Raw genomic sequence first — 4,362 nt, 5'->3', positions numbered from 1 at the left:
TAGGCCAAAAGTGATATTATAGATCAAGGAAATCGAGATTTGTCTTAAATTAGGAAAATACAAGGTTATGAACTAAAATGGTAAATTGTCATTTCTAGATCCAAGGTAAGTTCGCGTGATTTAATAAGCCTATTATTCATGTTATTATTTTTATACATGAAATATATCTTGTTATAATTGTATTGAATTTGATGTTAATAGAAATTTGATGGAATATGATATTTAAAAGAAATGAATGGTTACTGATAAACCTTAATTTATGCATATATTTACCTCATGCTTAACACATTTTATGGATGATTTTTCCTTAGAATTGGTGAATTCGATGCTCCTAATGCCTTAATTTCATGTTTTATACTTAGGAGAACATAGGAGAGTGAAAGGAATGAGAAACGAGCCAAAAACGGAGAAAATGGGCCAAAGTATGAAATTAACATGGCCTGGACTTCCTCACACGGGCAGACCACACGACCGTGTCAATTTGGCAGAATTGAAGCACGACTCACACGGGTAGAACACAAGCTCGTGCCATTCTAACAGGTTCAAGCACGGCTTGAAGTAATCGCACACGGGTGTGTCACACGGGCATGTCACACGGGCGTGTCCTTGCCGAGCCTAAGTTGAGTCCAATTTGGAAAAGGCTAATTTCAAGGGTTCTTAGGCATTCCAAAGCCTATAAATACACCCTAGAGGAGGAAGAAAGAGGACACATAGAGAAGGAGGCAGGGAACTGCTCAAGGGAAGCCGATTGATCCATCTCAGAAGCCGGATTCACCATCAAGACTAAAGATCTCCCCTCAATTTCCCTTCAGGAGTTTTGGGTTTTCTTTATGTTTTGTATTCATTATTCTTTTGAGATGTTTTCCTTTTTATTTATGAACTAAATCCCCTAAATACCTAAGGGGAATGAAACCTAATTATGTGTTCTTAAATCTTGTTTTGATATCCCAGGATACTGATTCAAGATAAGCTCTTATTCAGAGGAGGAATAGACCCTGTCTAAGAGTACATTTATCACAATTAAGCGGAGTTGATTACGTGCCTAGACATAGGGTGACTAGATTTTGCCGGATTAGGGTGAAACCTAATAAGGGGATCCATAGATCGAGTTAATGCAACCCTAGGGTGTTAATTAGAGAAAAGTCTCGGTTATTCTATCTAGGGATTAGATTTTATTAGTCTTGAATAGGGATAATAACATAACTTAGGGATCTCTACGGAACAAGTTGAATGAATAAATCATATGATTCGGAGCCAGAATAACAAGTAAAGTCTAGGTGGATTTTTTCTTAGGTATTGTCTAAGTCAATCGATTTTCCCCAAAAGCAATTCCCCAATTCTTTTCTCTGTGTGTTCTTAGGTTAGATATTAGTTAATTAAAACCAAACCTCTTTATTCTTAAGCTAGATAATAAAAAGACAGTCATTACTAGTACTTTTAGTTTCTTTAGGTTCGACAATCCGGTCTTGCTAAAACTATACTACTGTTCGATAGGTACACTTGTCTATATCGCGATAATAGTTAGTTCAAGAACGAGTAATTATAAATATTTAAAACCTATCACGAAATCACGCGATCAAGTTTTTGGTGCCGTTGCCGGGGAGCTAAGATATTAGGAATGCTCAATTTTTATTACTTTAGCCATTTATTTTTCTTACAATTTAATTTAATTTTTTTATTATTACTATTTATTAACTTACTTTTTCTTTCTCTTGGAAGGTTTTTATAGTTTATGACTAGAAGAAACCCGTCTGGATCATTACTTTTTGACGAAGAAATCGATCGTGCGAAGCTTACGATACACAGAGAATGAGCAAGAAGATAATACTCAACCCCCAATCGAAACGAGGGCTGAAAACCAAGCCAATCAGCTACCTCTTGCAATTGCGGCTAATCAAAATCCTGCTCCACGCACTATGCATGATTATGCTAGACCTTCTTTAACAGGAACTGAATCTAGCATAGTTAAGCCTGTTGTAGCAGCAAATACTTTTGAATTAAAACCTAACACTATTCAAATGATACAGTAATTTGTTCAGTTTGATGGTTTGTAGGATGAAGATCCCAACGCTCACTTAGCAAACTTTCTGGAATTTTGCGATACATTTAAAATCAATGGCGTTTCTGATGATGCCATTCATCTTCGGTTATTCCCTTTTTCATTAACGAACAAAGCTAAACAGTGGTTGAACTCGTTGGGTCAATTACTACTTGGGAACAAATGACCGAAAAATTCTTACTAAAATATTTTCCGCCGGCTAAAACGGCTAAATTACGTAATGATATCTCTTCTTTTGTGCAGATGGATTTAGAAACCCTTTACGATGCATTGAAGAGATACAAGGACTTACTGAGAAGTTGCCCTCACCATGGGTTATCGCTTTGGCTCCAAGTTCAAACATTCCACAATGGTCTGAATCTGTCGACTCGACAAATGGTTGACGCAGCTGCTGGCGGAACCATCAATAATAAAACACCCAAAGATGTCTATGACTTTATTGAGGATATGTCACTGAATAACTATCAGTGGCAAGTCATGAGGAGAAAACCAACAAAAATAATTGGTGTTTATAACGTCGATTCGGTCACCATGTTGTCAAATCAGGTAGAACTCTTGAATAAAAGATTGATGGTTTTCTTAGTGCTTCACAGGTTCACCCAATAATGCAGTGCGAAGCAAGTGGCGGTGGAACAAACCATTCGGAATACCAACCTTATGGCCATAACATGGATAACGAGCAACTAAAATACATGGGTAATAATCCTCGACCTCAAAATAATCTATTTAGTAACACTTACAATTCAGGTTGGAGGAACTAGGTAGAAATTCTAAATAAAAAGATTGATGGTTTACTTGGTTCTACTCAGGTACATCCAGTAATGAGGTGCGAGATGAATAGAGGAGGAGTATGCACAGAGTATCAACCCTTCAACCCTAGCATCGAGGAGGAACAAGTCCAATATATGGGTAACAATAACTCTAGATCCTAAAATAACCCATATAGTAACACTTATAAAGCAGGTTGGAGGAACCATCCCAATTTCTCATGGGGCGATCAAGGAAATTAACGACCACAACATCCTCCGGGTTTTCAACAGCCACCCTATCAATAGGAAAAGAAACTGAACCTTGAAGAGATGCTATCAAAATTTAGCTCGGTGTCAGAAACCCGTTTCCAGAATACCGAGATAGCACTTAAAAATCAACAAGCGTCGATCCAAGGGCTCGAAACTTAGATAGGCCAACTTTCCAAACTAATCTTCGAACGACCACAAGGTAGCTTGCCAAGTAATACTGAACCCAACCCAAGGGAACAACTCAATGCGATTAATGTTCAAGATGAAGAAGCATTCGTTGAGCCTGAGCCAGATTCGAAGCAAGAAACTGTGGTGAGGGGAGATCAAGGTGAGGTAGGTCATAATAAAAAAAATCAGTGAATATCGAATATAAACCTCGTGTGCCATACCCCAACGCGACAAGGAAAGACCGCTCAGATGAACAATTTGGTAAATTCCTTAAACTCTTAAAAAATTACATATTAACTTACCATTTATTGAAGCTCTATCGCAGTTGCCAAATGCAATGAAATTTTTAAAGGGGCTTTTATCAAATAAACGGAAGTTGGATGAGGTGTCGCATGTGGAGCTAAACACAGTTTACTCAACTATTCTACAGAATAAACTACCCAACAAACTAAAAGATCCAGAGAGTTTTACGATTCCTTGCTTAATTGGTAGTTTAGATGTTAATAATGCATTAGCTGATTTAGGGGCTAGTATTAACGTCATGCCCTACAAAATGTTCAAACAATTAAGTCTTGGGAAGCCCAAACAAACTAGGATGAGCATTCAATTAGCAGATAAAGCTATAAGATTTCATAGGGGTATTATTGAAGATGTGCTAGTTAAAATCGATAAATTTATATTTCTTGTTGACTTTATTGTTCTAGACATAGAAGAGGATAGCAACACTCCTTTGATTTTAGGACGGCCCTTTTTAGCAACTGTTAAAACGATTATTGATGTTGGCATAGGTGAGCTCACACTCAGTGTGGGAGACGAAACACTCACCCTTCAAACTCACAATTCTGACAACACATCAGAAATTGAAGGTGATCGTCTAAACCATTCTATTAAAACTGACCACATGATACAAAACCCTTTGCAGGAGATAAGTCTGAAAGAAGTACATGAGCCACTCTCAAACAATAGTAGAGGTTCTATTCATGAAGAACGAAGGCTGCAAATAGAGGAGCTAGATGAATGGCGAACACGTAAACCGAGAACACACGATAAACTGAAACTGCGCCAGAACAAGCCCGATACCTCTCCAAATCGACTCAAGGTTGGTGATAAAGTCTT

At 37.6% G+C, this 4,362-nt stretch overlaps 1 non-coding gene across 1 annotated transcript; it reads right to left on the bottom strand.

Annotated features, from left to right (window-relative positions):
• Window positions 1–2,269: 2,269 nt before the first annotated feature.
• On the bottom strand, window positions 2,270–2,376 carry LOC121205688 (small nucleolar RNA R71). Its single transcript, XR_005900764.1, has one exon. It is a non-coding gene; the product is annotated as a small nucleolar RNA R71 (small nucleolar RNA).
• Between the last annotated feature and the right edge of the window lie 1,986 nt (window positions 2,377–4,362).

This window comes from Gossypium hirsutum, chromosome A08, assembly GCF_007990345.1.
Source record: "Gossypium hirsutum isolate 1008001.06 chromosome A08, Gossypium_hirsutum_v2.1, whole genome shotgun sequence".
Taxonomy (NCBI): domain Eukaryota; kingdom Viridiplantae; phylum Streptophyta; class Magnoliopsida; order Malvales; family Malvaceae; genus Gossypium; species Gossypium hirsutum.
This window is presented reverse-complemented; position numbering and strand designations above follow the sequence as displayed.